Below are 23,264 nucleotides of genomic sequence, written 5' to 3'. Positions count from 1 at the left end.
CATGGGTACACATCCTGTAGTAACTTTGATACTGAACAGTGACATAATGTGAGTGTGAAGTTTGTCATGAATCTCGTGTATGCCACAGTCTGGGACACTCTCTGGTCCCACTGATGCTGTGTTGTCTGCTATGGAGAGGGCAGCACACACATGTTCATCTGTGATGTCAGCGAGGCTACACCCTGTTGTGATGGACATGTGCACTGCAGGGGGGATGGTGGGGAAACATTCCCACTGAACCTGTTGTCCAGGATGTTTGCAATGTCAGTGGGTTCACTGTATCATTTGTAATTATGCAGTAACTCACAGCATATCTGTGAGTTCCCACACAGGTCCCTGACATAACTAAATAAGGCCTTGTGATTGTCCACAGTGTCTGTTGCAAGTGTCCGTTAGAAGTGGGCCTTAGATGAATCAACAACTGATCATAGCTATACCATAGTACTGATCAGAGATGCCTTCCAGATTGTGATTGCGCTGTATAATGTAGTAGCCTCCTCCTGTCCATGTACAGCTCAGTAATGGCCGTGGTCCAGTAGACAGGTCCCCTGCCTTTGGAGGAGTGAGTCTTGTAGTTATCTGGGATAGCATGATCCATGAATTCCAATATTTGTCCATAGAATGTGCTTGTAAAGTATGTAGTTGTCTGAGCCGTAATTAACACTGTCCCAGGGTCATTGAGGGATACCACCTCAATTTGTACAAGTGTGATGTTTGCTTATGAGAAGTATGTCACTGAGATCACATAGGATGTGTGTGTGTGTATGGGATATGTATGTCTAGTGAGATGAATGTATGTTCTGACCTTAACAATTACAGGTATACCTCTGTTGTGGAACATAGAGTCCCCATGTGTGTGATGATTAGGTACCACATGAATAACCCCCTGTGGGTGTGGTGACCAGGTCTGCCCTAACATTTGAGTGTAACAATCTTAGCAACTGTTGTGCGAGGGTGTCACTGCTTGAGCAGTATACCCAGTCTATGTTTGTGTATTTAAAGTCACACAATATAATGGTGTTTGGTGGGACCTTCACATTCCCCAGTGTTCCCAGGAATAACAACTGTTGTGCCCATGTTTGGGAGTGTGGTCTGTAACAGTCTACACACTGAAATGCAGTTCTGACCACTCTCAGTTGCACATGTATGTTCCCCAATGCTTTGTGTACTGCTACCAACCTGGAGGTGTGTGTATGAATGATGTATATGGAATCCCCCCCTATTGTTGTTGTCCAGTCCAAGTCCTGTGTCTGAAAACCATGGTATGACATAAAACATGTTAGTGCTGCTGTGCTTTTGTGAGCCTGAACCAGGTGTTTGTTACTGCACATATATCGACAGATTCCATACTGATGTGAGTCCTGAGTGCATGCATTCTGAGGGTTAGACATCAGTTGTTGAGCACCATCACTCTCCGTTTCCTGTACCCTGTAACATCTATGGCTGTGGTTATGTCATTTGACCCTCACTTCAAACAGCCACTATGTGTGTGTCAAGAGCCTAAGGCAGTCTGTGAAAGCCTAGGGGTGACAGCTGCATGGCATCCATAGCGAATGTACATGGCATGATGAGCATGTAATCCCAGGCTGACAGACACTGGATCCCCTGTGAATGACAACAATATGTTAGGCAACTGTTAAAACTGATCATGTCATCTGTATACTGTGACATAGTACTTGGTGAGGGTAAGATGCTACACAAGGTCAGGGCCATACTGTCCTGGCCTACATGATCAGAGAGCCCCTCTATGTCTCTTGTCATGTAGTCCAGGGAGGAATGTCTGAGGGTCTACACACTGGAATGCTCAATGATGGGGCCATATTTGTACTTGCAGTGGACTGACAACAGTGCATGTATCATGTGGCATATCCTGGCACCCAACATACAGCACAAAGTGACCTTCACTTTGTTCAGCCTGGTGAGTGGGATGTCAGTGTGACCGACAATTACACTCACCTAATACAGTTGTATGAGGTGTGTTGTGTAGGCCTAAGGGCTGTGACTGTGTGGCACAATGACTTTGTGAACTATGTGATGATATGTGTGTATGGTTGTGTGTTAGCAGTTGTTTGTGTGTCTGCTTTGGATGTCTCAGCTGCTTAGGCAGAGTAAATTTAGATGCTCCAAGTATGTCATTGTGTGCCAATGTATACGGTTTGCTGTTGTCATCGGTGCATGTGTGACTGTATTTGTGGTGTGTGTGGTTACCTTCACCACCCGATAGACTGTGCCAGTCATGGCTTGGGAGAGCACAGCCTCCTGTCCGTCTATACAGCTGCACGTCTCACAGATATCTGAGTTTGTTGGTAGAAGGACAGTGTTACCTGTGTACATAAGGCAGTTGTAACAATGCATCAGAATTCCAATATGCACCAGCTGGACTGGAGAGTACACACAAAACCGACCTTTGGACATGCCAGGATATGATGATGACATACACTGTCGACTGATCACAAAGGATCAGTAGTGTGTCAAGTGTGTAAAAGAGTATAACAGGGTTTTAGTGTTCAGGTTTGTTGTTGCTGTGGAAAGATAATCTGCAAAGGAGTACAGACAGAAACATTACACCTCCTTTAGCTAGGTCATAAATATAGATGTACAGTTATATATGTCCTGAGTCAGGGTCAACTGTACCTGACTGACAATGTCAACATCCTGTCAGACAGGCCCATACATACATACCCACCTCCCAGTGACAAAAGGCCCTAACATCATACCAGGAGATATCACATGTAGAATGTGTAAACTGGTCCCCACAATGCCAAATGAATCCCATTACGTGGATAACAATGTTTCCCCATATGTGTCATAAGTGAACGACAGGACAAACAGACACTGCACCCATACAGTCTGTTGAGCCTCACACTCTCTACAGGATCTTACACCGTTGAATGTGTTACAGCAACATGTGGCACACCCCACAAGTGTTGGTGCACAACAAACCATGGGAACTATATTCCTATAAGCCTACAAAGTCCAAAATGCTAGTCCATGGAGTCCATCATAATTGCAGTCAGGAACAGAGATATTGTAAACCGACAAACACCCAACACAAATGTCTGTGGTATGTTAATGAGCACATCATGTTCCCCAAACCTGCTACATATCTTGCAAGGCAGTCACCCAGGACAAACATCACTGACAGGAGCAACACAGGTCCCACATAGACCTTGAATAGCCCTTTACCAACATCACAGACACGTGGTATCTACAAAACCTACAATCCGTGCATGAATATGTATTGTCATATGAAGGAATGGTAATATGTCCACAGATAGATCACACCAGGTATGAATTGTGTATTCCTGTTCAAGATGTTAACACCTGCTGACCCACAAGGTTCACTCGTGGGATTGCATAACACTACGTGCACACACATAACCATGTCCAGTCTGATGTCAGCAACCTACAAACATAGCATGTGAATAGAGACCACACAGTAAAGCATGTAGCGCGTTGTGTTAATGCATATCTCACTAGTATCATAACATAGTTAGGTAGGGATTTGAATCCTGCAATTGCTGAGTATGTGTCTGTGTGCATGTATGTGTGTGTGTGAGATTGGCTTTGAGAGGAGTAGCCTTTTTTGGAGACTGTGGAAACACATTTTAAAAGAGGTACATCCCTCTTTGGAAAGTCTGATGATGTCAACATCCTACAAATATTCAAAGAGATCAAAAAACACCCAGTAATGCATATAGCCTGCCATGTTAAAGTGAATCTCTCCAGTAGCATAACATAGTTAGGTAGGGGTTGAAATCCTGCAAATGCTGAGTGTGAATGTGTGTGTGTGAGACTGCCTTTGAGAGGAGTGGCTTTTTTGGAGACTGTGGAAATACATTAGGAGTGGTGAATCCCTCTTTGTCAAGTGTGATGATGTCAGCATCCTACAAATAGAGCTTTGGAAAAGAATGCGCCCAGTAAAGCAAATAGCATGTCGTGTTAATGCATATCTCACTAGTGTCATAATATAGTCAGGTAGGGGTTTGAGTCCTGCAAATGTCAAGTATGTGTGTGGGGATGTGTGTGATTTCCTGTGGAAGGAGTAGCCTTTTTGGAGACTGTGGAAACACATTTTAAAAGAGGTACATCCCTCTTTGGAAAGTCTGATGATGTCAGCATCCTACAAATATTGAAGGAGAACAGAAACCACCCAGTAATGCATATAGTGTGCCATGTTAATGCGTATCTCTCCAATAGCATAATATAGTTAGGTAGAGGTTTGAATCCTGTGAATGTGTGCATGTGAGTCTGCCTTTGAGAGGAGTGGCCTTTTTGGAGACTGTGGAAATACATTAGGAGTGGTGAATCCCTCTTTGCCAAGTGTGATGATGTCAGCATCCTACAAATAGAGCTTTTGAAAAGAATGCGCCCAGTAAAGCAAATAGCGCATCATGTTAATATGTATCTCCCTAGTGTCATAACACAGTCAGGTAGGGGTTTGAATCCTGCAAATGCTGAGTGTGTGTGTGTGTGTGTGTGTGTGTGTGTGTGTGTGTGTGTGTGTGTGTGTGTGTGTGTGTGTGTGTGTGTGTGCCACAGGTGGTCAATGCAGTGTGGGTTTTGCTTTTACTATGGTATGACATATGTTTCAAACAGTATGTGCATTGCACACATCAGGTATCTGCATGTCAAATAGATTTGTGTACATGTGACCTCAATCAGTACATAGGTGTGAAGCCTGCATACTACATGAATACATTTGTAACCTTCGACAGATTGTGCCGCTGCTTCTCAGATCATAGGCCACATATGTATGTCTGCATCAAGACCGGCCAATGTAGTGACCCATGGCCAAGGACATCCCTGCCACACACATCCATGACACGTACTGTAGAGTACTGTGAGTGAGGGTAATTGCTGGGGTATATGTCAGACATATTCATACACAACAATGACTGGCAATAATGGACAGTCATGATAGGTGTGCACCAGCCCTGTGGATATGCATGCAGGCCCCTAATGTGTTATGTGAAACACTGAGGAACCCCACAATACCTATGGGTATGTGGATACCAAGGGACAGATTACATAACACATGTCTGTCTGTACACATTGGTACCCAACATACATGTTCAGGGCTACCACCTATATGGTACTGTCGGGATAGTATGTATAGTAAATGTGGATGACCATGCCATAGACGGTGTACTGTTATACAGCATGTATTGGACAACAGGTATCTGTCTGTATGATACCTTTGTGTAGGATATGCGTCCCATCCGGGGAATGCAGTGTAGGCCAATGCATGCATTACCAGATGTGGATGGACATATCCCTAGTATGTTTGCATGTACCAAAGAGGTCTTTATGCCACACAGGTGTGGTCCCAGGAACGTGTGGCGGACAATACCACTGGTTACTGTTATAGTATAGTACTGGAAGGTTCCAACTGTTACTGAGTTCCCTACAACTGTTAGTCATTTGTCAGGACATCATCTAATGATTGGTTATAGTCATGCTGTTGAGGTGGTGTATACTGCCAGACTGCAGATCATTGATAGATATCAACGGTATCACCCACAGCATAGTGCCAACCCATGTCATACACACATGTGTACCCATGTTAGTACATATCTGTAGTAGAATGTATACTGGCCATCGAAAGATACCATGAGATGTTAACAATGTGTAGAACAGGGTATGTCACACATCCCACGTGTCCACTATGCACGTACATGCAGACAGTGAGCACACACCATGTTAACAGATGTACACCTGCTAATTTGTAATGCACACAACACACACGTACTGTCCACTCACTAACACATGCTGTCAACACTGTACACTTCTTCCAAGTGGCACATGGGTGGACAATACATAGTCAGACCTAACACTGATGTAAACAATGCTACAATGACTATCAGAGCTGTGATGCATAATGCCTGCTCAGATATACCTACAAGGATATCAGTACACCTTCCTGTTGGCAACTTGCATGGGCCAATGTTGATGTAATGTGTGTGTATGTGTGAGCCCTAGTTGTATGGTAAATGTGTGTGTGTCTGCATGCACACAACTCCACCATGTGGCTGCCATATATGGGTGGTTGTGGGACAGCCACAGACTGTACCTGCTAGGCCATACAGATCACTGTCTCTGGCCATGGACACTGTACCTTTTCCTAGCAGGGGAGCTACGGGCAGTATCGGGTACCAACCCTGACTGGGTGCTATCATCAGAGGCAGAGGTATGATGACTGGACCCATGTCCCTGCTGGGACTAGCCAGCACCACGTCTACGTGCTCTAGTAGGACAGTCAATGGACAGGCCAGCCCCAGCATTACTGGGGCTGGTACTGCCACTACTGGAGCGGCTGTGATCTGTGGTCCGTCCGCGATGAATGCCAGCTGATGCTGTTGCTGGCATGCGTCCGCATTGGCCTCTCATCCTTCCTGCACAGTCCTGGCTCATGGCTAACACATTGTGGAGGACATATAATGTCTCCCTCCAATGGCTATCAATGACCTCGGTGTAATTCCAGAGGGCACCGGCAAGGTCACGAATGCTGTCATTGATTGCAGTGTAATGGGCCTTCTGCACCCTTAGTCTCTGTCGGGTGTACCGTTCCATACATGCCTGTGCCTGCATTACAGCCCGGAACATACTGGAGGTTGTAATACCTCCGGGGGCACGTCTGCCAGGGGCAGTATGACCAGTGGTGATCCCCCGAGAACCCCTGGTCATCCGCCTATGTGGTACCATTCTGGTAATCTGGCTATGGCTGCTGTGAGGGGATGCACGTGCCATAGGTGCCACATTCTCCTGGTCAATGCCAACTGTATGCTGTCCCTTAGCTACGGCCATTGGTGACGAGGGATGTATTGGCAGTATGAGTGTACGCATAGATGGGGTTGACCACTGTGTACTGTCGATTGGTGGACCAACGACAGACTCTGTCAGACCTTCCTGTGCCACAGTACATGTCTCATCATCTCCACTATTAGTGGCGGTGACATCAGGTTCCCTGATTCACTCAGCCACACCTAACACAGCACCTGTGGAAGGAAAACAGGAAACGCTCTTTACAATCTGTACATGATGTTAGCACACATGCACACATGCACACATGAACACATGAACACATGAACACATGAACACATGCACACATGCACACATGAACACATGAACATATACACACATGCACACATGCACACATGAACACATGCACACATGCACACATGCAGAGAAATAAACTGCTCACCACAGCACATACACACACAGACACACACACACACACACACACACACACACACACACACACGCACACACCCCAGCAATCCAACACATACACAATAGTGGGTGATGGTGGGTGATAGTATCTCAAGGCAAACAGTCACCATACATGTGTCAGCAGGCAGACCATGTGTTGCTCAACACCATGAAGTGCAAGTGTAGACAGCCCTTTCTAATGACATTATACATGGCTTTGATGCATGTGTGTAGTTGTGCAGTGATTGGCTACACCCTGGAACACAATGTGTACATGGACACTACATTGCTGTGCAAGTATTATCTGCTCTGCAATGTCATGTGCACCATCACTCAATGGTATACATACCATGGCTGCATGTGTCATCTGTGTGACACATAGATTGACATGTGTGATGACAGTGTCTGTGTCCATATCACATAATAGTGGGCACAGGTGTAGCAAATGCATGCAATGTATAGACATGGGATGAGTGGTGCATGTAGACGTGAAGGAATCCAAATGCATGACATGGACATTGCACAGTGGTTATGGTGCATGTGGGACATATTGCAGATATGTTGTTGCCAGCCATGACATGGCATGCTACATGACTGCAACATTAAACACCACACATACCCAATGTGTGTCATGTGACCTATACACCCAATAGCATTCCAGGACATATATGTGACTCTTTGTACAGATTGCAGCTGTTGTGCAAAATGTGTATACTAGCATATGTAAGTACACACACAACATGCTATGCATGGTGTGTATAGGTGCATATGTTTGCACACACAGAACAATGAGGTGCACAGCAAAGACTGCTATGTGTAGTACTGTGGTCACTGTAACTGGATGGGGTGTAGTACCATGTGCCATCATCATCATCATGCATCTTGTGGTCACTCACGGCTACTACTGTGTGACAGACCACTGCCTAGCATGCTGTACCTGAACTGCAGTGCCGTGGATATGTTCACTATTACACAGCCACTTTGTACATGGGTGTATGAGGTGCCCAGTAGGGAGCATTGCCTAACATGACTGTGTTATGTGTTGAAGACTGTTGCACAGCCCCATGATAGGCCTCTACCCCTGAGGTACATCATGTGTGTGTGGATGACATGTGGGATACTGACGTGTGACCTTACAGCGGGTGTGGTTATGCCATATGTAGCATGACTTTGTGTACTGCATGTGATAAATGTCTTATGTTGTGTACAGGTGTTGCAACTATGCCTATCCAATGTGCAGTAGGGGGTTGCCACAACTGTGTGTCATGCTCTGTGTATTGCATGTCATTGAGGAAGCTACTGACATTACTGAGCTGTGCAACATCTCACAGCAAACATGCACAGCATGCATTATGTGTAGATGTGTTACGTGTACATGGCCTACACCTCACCTATGACATGCATATTTCATTACCAACATTGCAGGTATAACACAGTCACCAGCATGGATCGGCTGCCCTGCCATCACACCAGAGAGACCTATGAGAATATGAAAGGGTTCATCAGTGGCCACAACTGTGGCATTGGGTATGCTAAACTGCAGTACAACAACTGTCAACAGTCACAGGTGTAGGGATATTATACAAACTATCCGTATTGCACAACAGTAGGCAGGGGAACTGCTAAACACACAGTACACATCTCACGTACACATAATCTAACAATACAGTTAACTGTAGTCTACAGATAGGGCGTATTACCTGCTTGCTCCAGGTGGATGTGCTGGGTGGCTCCGGCCTCCATTACAACACATGTCAGAGGTTGTCGTAGCTGTTGTCCAGGAGCCACTACACTTAGGAGCAGCTCCTCCGCTCTGGTGAGGGGGGGATGTATGGCCACCCCACCACCTGTGGCAAGCTGCTGTCTTTGGATATCAGACACATGCCGCCGGACTTCTCTAATTAAATCACTGCAGTGATGGCGTACCTGCTCATATGTCTGGTTATGCATGCCTATGTCATTTACCTGACTAGCAAGCTCCTGCCACAGTGCAGTCTGCTCCTGCTGGTGCTGGCTGGTTCTGGAGAACAGCATGGTGTACTGCTGCAAATGACTGTTGACTATCATCTCTTCCTCTTCTGCAGTGTAAGCTGGATTACGTTGGTGGGCCATCTGGCTGAAAAAGATATAAACAATATGTGTGAGTGTCCTGTGGCACGCTTTACACCTTTACCCACAGATATCACTTTACTGACATATATACTATCCTATTGTCTGTCAGTGGTTACACATGTTCAATAACACTTATTGGTTCTCAGGCCACAACTAACTAACACTGCCTGGCAGACTCTATATATCACACCACTATACAACAGTACCCGACACACTGTTTGTGACACATTGCACAACCTCAAGATAGGGGTGTATATCACACCAATGCACAAACAGAGATGTCATCCATTGCAATGGATGTAAAGTACAGGTACAGTAGTACCAATCAAACACCCTAGTCATTGATGCCATAGCCCTGCCTAACAGATGTATCCAGTTGTTACTATAGGTGGCATACTGCTGTAACAGACTATAGATGTTGCTGGATACACACATCAACCCTGTAACACACATATTATTGCAGCCATTGTACAGGCATAATCACACACACATCAGGCAAACATACAACGCACCACTGTATGCCAACACAGATGAGCATTACCTGTGTACCATATGGTGCTGTGTACCACTACTTGCACACCCTTATGCCTGCAGTCTGTCCTCTGTGCAGACTACAGGAAACACACATGACAGTGTTTCCAAGCAATGTGAATGCACACCATACTGTGCTGTTTAGCCCTACAGCTTCAGGTAGTACTACAGTTCATATTGGTGATGGATTCACCTGCAGTACCACTCACTAAGCATACATGTATTGCTTTAGCCTACAATGAGACACCACATTCATCAATGGAGAACTATGTCACATCATATGCCGTACTATTATGTCTGCCTAACAGTGCATTACACATCAGTTGCTGTCCTCACAGCTAGGTTAGGCACTACCATGTGAGATACAAAATCACACTAAGCTACCACACATTTACAGTCCTTGCACACATTCAGTGTTACACTCATTCAACCTCACATAGCAGCTATTGCATTAAGTACATGTGTGAGTGCATAGTGTCATAGGCAGGTGATATGCTATTGGCCCTAGGGCCTACGGCAGCCTAGCCATATGTTACCCTGGCCTTTGACACACATGTACTTTGATTTCACTTGCCCCTGCCAACCTGAACCACAGAGGTGTTTCCTGGGGTGTATTAACAATCTCCCACACAATCATCAGGGGTATTTATAACAACTGCTAAGGAGGAGCCTTGTTTGCTATTGCTATGTGGTCAATTCCAGTGTATGGCATATGTCAGAGATGGGAACCTAACCCTCCAGCATGTGCTGTTTAGTGAGCTTACAAGGTTTAGGGCCCTAGAGCGTGTAACCCCGAGGGGTTGTGATATGTTGCCATGGTGGTTGTCACCCAGCTATGGGTCTGACATATCTCTGTATGTCCGGCAGAGGTCACCTCTGTGTGGCCAGTATGCAATACAGTGTAGTTGTGGTTTTGTAAGTCAGTCTGCTTAGGGCATCTGTTTGCAGACAGTATTACCCTTTGGGTGGTCTGTCTGTGGCCTGTTCACCTGGTGTAGTCGTCATGTGAAGTACATACCACACAGGGCATTGTGATGAGTAGAGGGGAACCCTACCCTATACTTCCATAGATGACACACCTGTTGTCATGACACATACCACACAGACAGATTACAGGTGTAGTGTGGCACTGTCTTCATCACAGTGGAGGCTACTGTCCACCTGTGTCCCATATTCCCTTATCACACCTTCACTGTTATGTAGATCTCTGCCTATGTGTTAGTTAATTGGTGCACTGTTTTGGGAAGGTGGAATGGCACTGCAGTATCAACACTTGTCTACAGTCGATGCCTTGTTCACCACACACCTGTTGCAGTACATATGACCCCGTGGCTCTGTGTGTCTCTCGCTCACTCTATATGTATATATATATATCTAGATATATATATATATATATATATATATATATATATATATATATATATATATATACATTATATATATGCATACCTATACACATACATGTACACATCCATTGCTGTACACATGGATGTACATATAGGCACATGTACAGTCCACCTTTCATGGTGGGGATCTCACTTTTGCGACAGTTGTGGGATGTACAGGTATGTGATTACATTGCACAGTGTTGTGCAGAATGCATGTGGGTGTCCTCAGCCCTTGTAGCATTAGCAGGCCTCACTGTCTGTAACACATCAGATCTGACAAATCTGTCCCACAGCATTTAACCACCACATGACATATATCAACACTACCATAACTGGCCTGAAGCATAGGCCTACTGGGCAGCCACCTAGGGCGCCGCCCTAGCAGGGGGGCTTTTCCACTATTTATGTGGACACAAGGATGGGGGCACCAAGAAATGTGGTGGGGGGCACCGTGGGGCCCTTTTGCCTAGGGCACCAGTTGACCTAAGGCCACTCCAGCGCACTGCATGCTGTCTTCTAGGCCACACAATACAACCTACATGGATATATGCACATATCAACATTCACTGACAGATAGCTGTCCACCCTTCACTAACAGTTGCAGTATGTCCCTTGCCCTATGCACATGTGCAGATACAGATAGGTACATACTGCTGCCACACATGAATGATTTGCAGTGTGTAGAGTACTCTTCGGGAATATCTACAACATGCCAACACATACATTTGAATTACATACCTTACCTTTGTATTTACCTGCTCTGTATGTTACGGTTTTGTATCTTTTTACTTTTTTGGCTGGTTTGATTGGGGTATTTGCCCTCTATTTCACCTTCGGTCTTTTTATTTTTTTTGATGGTTTGATTTGGGTATTTGACCTCTATTTCACCTTCTGTCTTTTTTTTTTTGATGGTTTGATTTGGGTATTTGCCCTCTATTTCACCTTCGGTCTTTTTTCTTTTTGGCTGGTTTGATTTGGGTTTTTGCCCTCTATTTCAGCTTCAGTCTCTGCTTCTGTCTCTCTCTCTCTCACTCTCTGTCTCACGACACCTGCAATGATATAATTGCATGTGTGGACTGCAGGTACAGTCTGCTCTTCTAGGTATCTGCACTTGTGCATGTGACAGCCTCTGCACTAATTGCTGCCCACCATTCAGTAATTGCATGCAGCCTGCTGTTTGGTGATTGCATTACTCACTGTGATTGCAGCCTACTGCTATAAAATGCTAGGTTAGGTAGGTGTAGCCCTTTCAGATTTCAAAGGTGGGGCCCATTCTTGTTTGCTCTGCACACTGTTGTGTCAGTCTGAAGGTTGGTATATGTCTCTTATCTGATGATAGGGTTGTAGCCAGTTATGTACATGTTGTACTCATACCTGCATGTTGCTGCTTCCAGCACACACATCTCAGTGTAGACATGTACGCACCCATCCTAATGCTAACACAGTATACATGGGAGTATGTACTTTTTTCTCACTTACACAATTAACTGCCATACAAATGTGGTTATTGCACTGTATTCCTGTGGCCAGTGTTTATCCTGGTGTGATACTGTGTGGTGTTTGTAAGGTGCTACTGTAACATTATTCCCTGCTAGGATAGCTGGTTCACCTTTCACAGTCATGTCATGCAATTCCACAACCACTGCTGGTAAAGACCCACAGAAAAGGGTTTGTGTTATACCATTCCTAATTTCCATTTACATTCCCTCATTGTAATGCATGATATATTTATATCAGAACCAAGTTATTTGCATATTTGCTGTGGCTTAGTGGTAATTCATGCAGTCTATTGTGTCAATGGTCTGGGGTTCGAGACTGGCATAGGTTTTTTATTTTGCTGCTCAGCAGAACAAGGGCCCTACCATAGAGTGACTAAGGCACTTTTAAGCAGTAGTAAGCAGGTTTGCGCAGGTTTGCACGATGCTTAGCTACACTTAGCTAAGTGCACACATGTGCACACTCACTTAATCACACTTACTACCGCTTAAAAGTGCTTACTCCCGCTAACCCCCGCGCTAATTTCTTTAAAAGATAAGAAAATGGGGAGATAGGAAAGTGGTGAAAAAGGGGGCACAGAGAGGGAAAGACAGTAGGAAAACAAACTCAGGATGTGCAGGACAGGTGTAGGGAAGGTCCATAGCTGCCCATTTCTTTGCCAGCTACAGCTGTGCATATGTTGAAAATTTGGAGTGAAATTTGATACCTTCCACCCCTGAGAGAGGGGTGAGGACAACATAGTTTGTTGTACTGCCAATTAGAATTATCAGTGTACATGTCCAATGGACATGTGTGCAAAATGGGAAGCTATGTATGGGGCGTAATTTTTTTTTCGGTACAGATTGCCCTTTTTTCTTTTTTTTTTTTTTTTTCAGGGGAGAGTGGTAAGTGAGGTAGAGGAAGTAGGTATATTTAGGGAGGTAGGTTGGGTAGGTAAACAGACAAGACAAATAAGATGCATACAGGGGCAGAGTATGACACATGGAGTGGGTAAACACAATTGACGGGGACGGATGTTTGGAAATCGCAAGCCTATGAGCCCACAGATGGTAACAGTGGGACTGATATCCCCACCCATGGGCAGTCACCACTGGACCTTCACAAACCTGAGGGTCACTGTGCTGGGGGCTGCGTAGGAGGGGCAGGCTCACCGTGAGTCGCGCCACTCTCGCCTCGAGCTGGCATAGGGGATTACCGACTAAACGCTGGATCTCCCTATGCACCACAACCTGGACCCTTTGGAGGGTGACAGGAGGCCCTTCTTAGCCCACACTTGCAGGGAGGGTGAGCCCCATCCCCTGCAGTGCTTCCATCCGAAGGTGGCACAGGACCTACTGAGGAGGGTGACCCGGGCTGGGCACCAGACCTGCTGGTGCCAGGTGCAACTGCCAGCTGAGGTGGGACAGGTGGGTCCGCTGGGACTGGCCTTCCCATACGTTCTGTCATTAGGTGTTTTTAATTACAACATAGACAACAGCATTCCAAGTTAGTTGTAACAGCATGCAGTAATATTCTCATTAACCCAACACATCAGGGTTACAACAGTTGAACAGCAAGCATAACACATGCATGTATTGAATGACAGTGGACATTCCAACAGCATGCAGGGATGATTGGTGGCAACAGGCCACCAAGATTGTGGTGTTTTAACAGGGGACATGCATCAAAGTAGGTGCAGATTTTTTATAACAATAGGACATATGTCCCAACAAATGTTATGAGATTACACATACCCATTGAGGTGTGGAATTGCATTGTTTATGCACATGGAGTAGGGTGTAAAAAGAAACCTCCATTAACATCTTATTAGTACTTTAACTGTACACTACATTCTTATTGACTGCAGGTATATATCCCCTACATGTATTCTTACACTAAACAACATGCATTTGATTGTGTTATGGGTTTTGCTACTTCATGATATACCTGGCCTATATCTGACATGGTAACTGTCCAGGATGCAGATGTTACTGCTACATACTTGTATTAAATTGACTTGTTTATGTATGTGCACATCTGGATGTGTTCACATGGCTTTTTCACTTGTTTTCTACACAACCCTACTTTTCAGGTAACACACTTAAGTTTCTGGGGAACACCTTGACAGGCTACTCATGTGCCAGATTTACCTATGCATGTCAGCCATTTCACAACTGTTTAGGACTGTTGCATACTTCACAGCTACTGGCACTTCCTTCATCCACTTCATATGGGACTGCACTACTGGGGGTTGTCAGCACTTACTACAACAGAGTAACATTACTTCACTGCAAGGGTACAACAACATTTCTGAGTAACTGGCACATACACACTGCAAGTACTATACCTTTCTTATTTACATTAAAACTCTTTTCTACAGGCTCTCTCCTCTATTTGACATTACACTGCATACAGTAAACCTATTCAGGAAATGTTATACCTTTATTGATAAGTTACAAGACTGTTTACAGGCTCACTCACGTTTTATCTATGACAGTGCATGCAGAGATAGTATTCCAGACATGTTTTTGCTTTATTCATGGGTTACTACACTCTATTCCTGGTTATCTGACTTATGATATGTAACAGTACATGCAGATGATTTATTCAGGGAATGAATGTTTTATACTTCACAGCTACTGCCACTTCCTTCATCCACTTCCTATGGGACTGCACAACTGTGGGTTGACAGCACCTAATACAACAGTACTATTTATTATTGCAAGGGTACAACAACATTTCAAAGTAAGTGACACAGACACACTCCAAATTTTATACCTTTATTAATTACACTGAACACTCTTTTCTACAGGCCCTCTCCTTTACTTGTTATTACAGTGCATACGGAAGACATATTCAGGACACATTATACCTTTCTTGATGGGTTACAACACTCTTTTTCAGGCCTGCTCACTTATGTATTATGACAATACATGCAGGGATAGTATTCCATAATTATTTTAGCTTGATTGGTGGGTTAGTACACTCAATTTCTGGCTCACTGACATTTGTTATATAACAGTATATGCAGAGGATTTAATCAGGACATTTTATTGCTGTATTATTGGGCTTATACACTTTTCAAATGCTCACTCACATATATCATGTAACAATACATGCAGAATATTTACTAATTTGCCTGGTGGTGCAGCCTTAGCAGCCTATCTGCATAGGCTTGCTGATTCATAGCGCAAGCACCTGCAGCTGTGGAGTAAATAAAGGGATATTGAGACATACCTATACATTATTTAGACTATATTAGCTTATCTTAGATACTGCATTCCATGGCTACCTACTTAGTAGTGGGGCATCCCGCATTTGACAGGCCTCCTGGATCCACTGGTTCAGAAGGTCCTGCTTCCGCCTCTTCAGGTCTGTATGGTGGTGACAGGGATGCCTGTGGCACTGGTGAGTTCATGAGCCAACTGGTTCCAAGCCTCCACCTTATACTCTGTTCCTTGGAACTGGCCCTGCAGGAGTCGAGTCTCATGCCGATGGACTAGGAGCCAAACCATATATCTTGACTCCTCGATGCCCCAGCGTTGCGCTCTAAAGCATGCACCCTCTCCAGCACCAGACATTCTAACTGCAGATGGGAGCTACAATCAGTTATGGCGTGTATTCCCGCCTATGCGGCTTAAATATGCTGCATTTCCCGCACTTTTCTGTGATTGGCCATTTTTCAATATTCTCGGCTGACTGCAGACCTGCTTAGCAATGGTTAATCAAACATTTATTACTATATATATGTTAACAGTGGATGTTTATCCTAAGCTGTTGTGGTTTAGTGGTTCAGTACTTTGATTATGGTGCACAGTGTCCTGGGTTCAAACCTTATCATTGCATTTTATTTTACTACTGTCCAGACAAGTTAGGGGGCGTGGCTGTGTGTAAGCAACTTTGCTCTACGTTGCTCCATGTTGCCCGACAGGGCACTGGTTGGTGCGGCGCGCACCTCCACACAAACCGATTGTGCTGGGTAAAGCACTATTTAGCTTTGGGCAACTATTTTGCACTGGGTAAAGCACGAGTTAGCTATGGGCAACTACATTGTGCTGGGTAAAGCGTGAGTTAGCTAGGGGCAACTACATTGCGCTGGGTGAAGCGCTGCTTAACTGCAGCCAATTTTATATTGGGATCCTTTAAAATATTTATTTTATTCACTGATACATTGGCCATTTCACTGCTTTTTAGTTATGTTTAAACATATATGTTGGGTATTATTCCATATACTGATTTAAAAAATAAGTACGAAAGGGAGTGGTGGGACTCGAACCGTGAATGCCTCTTCTTTGTGTGAACGCTCAACCATTACGCTATTGCATGTAATTTGCATGAACATTCTTTCTTATGCTCTTCCATGTGAGAATTGCTGACTGTAGCTAAGCAATGGGCACACACACGCACACACGTGCTAATAAGGGTAGCTATTTTGGGTATTTAAAAAAAAATTTATGGTTATGCATTTTAGATGTTTGTTGGGGGTTTACATTATCAGGCAGTGAGGTGTTGGGTGCAGGGACATTTGAGTGGACTTGCTCTTGTTTATTTCCTTTATTTTTAAACACTTGCAGGGGCGTGGACATTTGGACTGCTCAGCAGTCGGACACGCCCCCTGCTTTCTTACACGGTCCGTGTAGGACTTACGGTTGGGTCAGCGTGCCCTCATCCATATTCATGGCACGCTGAAGTCATACCATTCAACTGCAGCCTCCGAGTAAGACTTATTAAGTCTTACCCTGAGGATTCGTGAATCCGGGGGATATTCTTCAGTAATGATGAAATTTTTTACACAGGATTAACCAAGTGTCTTTTCAAGATGATTTACTTTTCACCACTGATGTAATTGATTTATTCACAGTTATCCCTCATGAAATTGGTTTATTATGGTTTAAGAATGCTGTTATTAATTTCGATTCTCTGACACACACTGAATGTTGACTTATCTGTCATTTTATGGAACTGGTATTAAAGTGTAATTTTGTGTTTTTTGAAGGTGAAATTTTCAAGCAGAGTAAAGGTGTAGCCATGGGTGCAACTTGTGCCCCTATTTTTGCAAATTTAGTTATGTATGAATGGAAAAGGATATGCATTTTTAGTTCCCCTTATTTCAAATTTTCTCATCTTTATACTAGTTTATTAGAGTATATATGTGTTTTTTGGTTAGGGTCTTGTGACTATTTTATAGAATTTATTGAATATATCCAAAACACATCTTTCCTTAAATTCACCTTCCAATTAAATGAAAATGAGTGTCGCTATTTAGATGTTGCACTCAGCAAGAATATTGAGTTAAAGAGATTTATTTCAAGGTTATATCGCAAACCTACATACAATAATAGCTTTTTACACTTTAGTAGTGAGTACCCACTTTCCCAAAAACATAGTATAGTGAAGGAACAGTTGTCATGAGCAGTGAGAATGACATCTCTTAAAGATGATTTTATAGAGGAATGTAACACCTTAAAATATGTTTTTGCAGAGAGGTTATCCTATACAATTTCTCAATAATCTTATCTCTGAGGTAATGGTAGGTTGGGGTTCTAAATACGTATCTATTTTAAATGGTAACAATAGTGGTGAAACCCATTTGAACCTCTGAGCTCCACTCCTCCTGAACAAGACGAGCATATCTAAACAATGCTACCTTAGTTTGTGCTTTACTGCAGAGCTGACTGGTAATAAAAGTATTTATTGAATTTATATTTTATTTATCACTGTTTTTCACTGTTTGTAGATAGGAAGAGATAGCTTGTTAACAAGATTTACTTTGATTCATATTTTTTGAAAATCCAGAGCATATCTAAACAATCCTACCTTGGTTTGAGATTTATTCATCTGATTATTGATTTATTGATCTTTACTGTTAAAAAGAAGTGTGGCTGTGTCACACACAACATAAAGGAATTACAGCTTTTCTCTGGCTTGCAGAACTTGTATGGTCAGAACAACTTTACTATACTTACTTTAGTATTTAGTTGTATATTGCTTGTGTGATTTTTGTCATAGAAGTTGATTTAAGTTCTCTTTGAATTCTGTGGTTACTGATTTTGATTATTCTTTTCTATACAATATTTTATGTTTTGAAGCTGAATATGGATTCCTTAAATGATTATACAATTAATTATTTACTAATGTACACATATCTTGCACAGTGTAATAAATGCTATGCAGATTTAAAGGTAACAGCTGATAACACTGGTGATCTGTGTTCCTCGTGTCAAAAGTTGGATGATTTTTTTACCATTGTTAGAAGTAATTGTAGACTTAATGATGATTGCACTTGTGCAATTGGCACATCTTGAAAAACTGTTATTTCATATATTAATGACTGGACTGGTGAGATAGATAATATTAGGCAAAAAACAAATAGAACACTTTTAGGAAATGATGCCTCTATTGTCTGCAAAGATCATTTAATCCCTATGAAGCAAGATGATGCTCCTGGCAACTTTGGAATTCTGGATGCAAGTAGTCAGCAATCTGAGGATCCGGTTTGTTTAGAAGGAAACAAAAAAATTAAGAAAGGAAGGCGTTCACAACCAAGGCAGAAAAATAAACTGATTGTAAAGAGAACACATACAAAAAAAGACACAGGTTAACACACAGGTTACAGAGAATGATAATATTTTTGTATCAGAAAACCTTTAGTCTACAGAAAAATGCATCATTTTTCCAAAAGAGACAGTAGAAAAAAGAGGCAAGTGGCTGGTGAAAAGGAAGAAATCAAAATTAAATGTGGAAGGATTGAAGAACATTACTACAAGAAAGAAAAAGAGAAAGATAGATGTTGACTACATGGCTCAAGCTTGGGATTTACAGTGTCAGCTGGATGATAATTAAATACACAATGAAAAAAGTGGGATTAATAAGACTAATGGTGATGAAGATCTAACCTTTGTAACAATTGATAGAGCAGATATTGCTGTATTAAAAGTTGAAGATTCTTCAGAGCTGGTTATCAAAGATATTCTTGTAATTGGAGATTCAATTATTACAGGAACTGATACTTATATTTGCAGAGAAGATAATGAACATCAAATAGTGTTATGCTTGCCAGATGCAAAAATAGAAGATGTGAGACAAGCCTTGGAACACCTTAATGTGAGGAAGCATGGCTCTGTTTCATCCTCAAGGATTCTCCGACTGTTAGTAGGGAACTGACAGGCCTCTTAGTATAGCTTGTACTAGAGTTAGGATGTATTTTTCACAAATCACCTATAGAAAGGACAGTCGTGCCCAACCGAATCAAAACATTGTTTGGGTAAATACCTACATGAAAAAAATGTCCTGTTTTAAAAAATGGAAATGTGTAGAGCATCCAAGCCTAGTTTTGAGCATACATGTTCAGACAGGATGGTGTGTATTTGCCAAGATCAGGGAAGAGAATTCTTGCAGCAGATATTTTGCAATATTTGACAAACACTAGGCAGTATTTTTGCCAGGTTGAAATTTAAAATTTCAGAGATAGCAACATTTGATGCATCTCGGATGGTTGTTAATGCTAGGAGCATTAATAACAAAGTTTTTTTATTGGAAATTTTTCTACATTCTCACAAGACTGATATTGTTATTGTTTATGAAACATGGTTAAAGAAAAATGACTGGAAACCAGCGCTGTCAGGGTATAAATGTTTTTACTGTAACAGACATTCTAACAAAAAATCAGGTGGAGGTATAGGGATTAAAGATAGTTATGAGACATGTGATTATTACATGTTCAATGATAACACCTATACTATAGACTGTGTAATTGCGACAATAAAGGCAGCCCTGGAACATATAACAGTTGTTGGAGTGTAGAGACCACCAACCTCAAGTGCAGATGACCTAGAGGAATTTATACATTTATTGAAAGAAACACAGGAGGAAAGAATAATATAAGTTGGGGGCTTAAATTTACCAGACTGGAATAATATTGATTCAACAACATTAGTAAGGAAATTTTTCACATCATATACTCAGGAACAATAATTGCTTCAGATTGTAAAATAAACTACCAGGGGACCGAACATACTGGACATTGTGTTCCTAAAGAAATTACTGTTACTTCAAATCAAGTTTTACCATTGTTGATATGCAGTGATCATGGGGTTATAAAATTAAATTTTGGGCTAGATAATTCTCCCAAATTGAAATCTAAACCAAGGCACAGAAGGTTAATTGCAGATTATATGGAAACAAAACAGTCACTATGTAAAGCTAACTGGAGTGAGGTGTTCAGTGGAAAAACTGCAATTGGAATATGAACAGTTTTGAAAGAGAAATTGTTTGAGTGCACACAAAAAAAAATGTTTAACATCAGGATCTAAGCATGCAATGTCAGGGGGACATATTTCCATAAGAACAAGATATCTGATTAAGCTGAGAGACAAAAATATAAGAAATGGAAAAGAGGTGGAACTACAACTTTGACAACTGAAATCAAAAAGCTGAACAAACAGATTAAGCATAGTGTGAGACAAGATCAAGAAAATTTTGAAGAAAATTAATATAAAGATATTGAGCATAACAGGAAACCTTTTTATAGATACATAAGATGTGGAAGGAGTAAAGATATACAAATTGATAAACTGTGAGCAGATTCTAAAATTTATTTCCAGACACAACATATTATAGATATATTTACAAATCTTATGCAAGACAGTTTGGCTCCACAAAAGAGGTTATAAGTTGTCCTAGTGGCATCCAGGTAACCCCAGACACTAGAATCAAATTAGATTTTATTGAAAAAGAACTGCACAAACTGGATCCAAATAAAGAACAGGGAGGAGATGGAACTAGTAATAATGACCTGAGAACAATTTAGCAGGAGCTTATGGTACCATTATATCTATTATTCACTAGGCCATATAGGCCACTTATTAAAGTTGTCTTTAAGGGAAACGGTCATAGGACAAAACCAGAGTCATATAGACCCTTAAGTTTATTTTCATGTTGTGGAAAAACAATGAAGAAGGTAATATTGGATAAGTTATTGTCAGAACTGCATAGGTTGGGACTTGAAACTATATATCAGCATTCATATGTTGGAAATAGATCCATTACCACCTGCAACATGATGTTCTATAACAATATAATAACAGCTGCAAATGAAAATTTGTGCTGTGATGTAATACATATAGATTTAACTTCAGCATTTGACAGGGTCATACACAAAACACAGATCAATAAATTAGCACAGCTAGGTACTGATGTACCCTTGATAAGATGGATAGCTGCATGGCTTACAAACAGGACATGGCAAGTATCATACAGCAACTGGACAGGTGAAATCCTTGATTACAGTCAGGGTGTCCCACAGGGCTCTGTCCTAGGTTCTTACTTGTTTAGATTATATTTTTCAGACCTAACCTTTTCATCTGAGGTGTTCTACAGTCTATATGCAGACGATCTGAAATTGGGTAAACTGATTACATGTATTACAAATAAGGCATGTCTGCAAAATAACTTGACTAAATTGACCATTTGGGCACAGGAGAATAATATGCTGATAAATACATTAAAAACTAAGCATATGAAATTTGGGAGCCATAAAATTTAAAGGTGAATATTTAATACAGCACACAGTGATGGGTACATGGGTAGATCCAGCTATAAGTTTTTCTAATCACATCAACCAATTGGTTAATGATAGTTATAGACCTATAGGGTGTATAAAAAGATTTATAAAGTCTAGGAAATCAAAAATGATAACATCATTGTTTGCTAGTTACATTAGACCCAAACTTGAGTATGGAAAACCCTATAAGAAACCCTATAAGAAAACAAGCATGAGTAAACTGGAAAGAGTACAGAGGAAATATACCAAAGGAATCCATGGATGTGAAAATTTAAGTTATTATGAAAGACTAAAATATCTAAACTTGTACAGTGTCTCTTACAGATATCTAAGAGGAGATCTTATTCAGGTATATAGGATATTTAGAGACAACTACCTCTGGGAATGTTTGGGGTTATCAAAAGGTACTAGAGAATCATCAGACAACCTATGTAGATGATTCTATAGGAATGCAGAAGTGCACTAATTGGTTCTTTGACAGAGTAGCTGATGCCTACCAAAGTACATTAAAGCAAGTACTAGTTTAAATATTTTTAAGACCAGCCTGGACACTTATTATTGAAACAAGTGTTTTGGTATATTGGCAAGCTAGAAGGGCATTAATGCCCGTGCTTGAAATATTGTATGTATGTATGTACATATGTATATATGCAACAATATATGGGTAATGCTTATTCTTTCTGCCATTTGTATAGAGTATAACCAAGATTTTAAAACAATAAAAAGCATTATTTCCAAATATTGGAATCTAGTCAGCTAATTGCCAGGTGTTTTAAAAATATTTAGGAGTCCACCTTATTTGCATACAAAAAAGCAATACGTTTGAAAAATCTATATAATTCTAATAATTCTATGAGTGGTAATAGGTGTCTTACAAAATTCGGCAGCTATAAATGTGGAGCTTGTAAGCAGTACCCTTACATTGGCAATGCAGATATTATAAAAATCACTAGTAAGCAGAAAGAAATTAGGGTCCCGCGTTA

This window comes from Protopterus annectens, chromosome 12.part0 (genome assembly GCF_019279795.1).
Source record: "Protopterus annectens isolate FY-2018-M chromosome 12.part0, PAN1.0, whole genome shotgun sequence".
NCBI lineage: Eukaryota > Metazoa > Chordata > Ceratodontiformes > Protopteridae > Protopterus > Protopterus annectens.
This window is presented reverse-complemented; position numbering follows the sequence as displayed.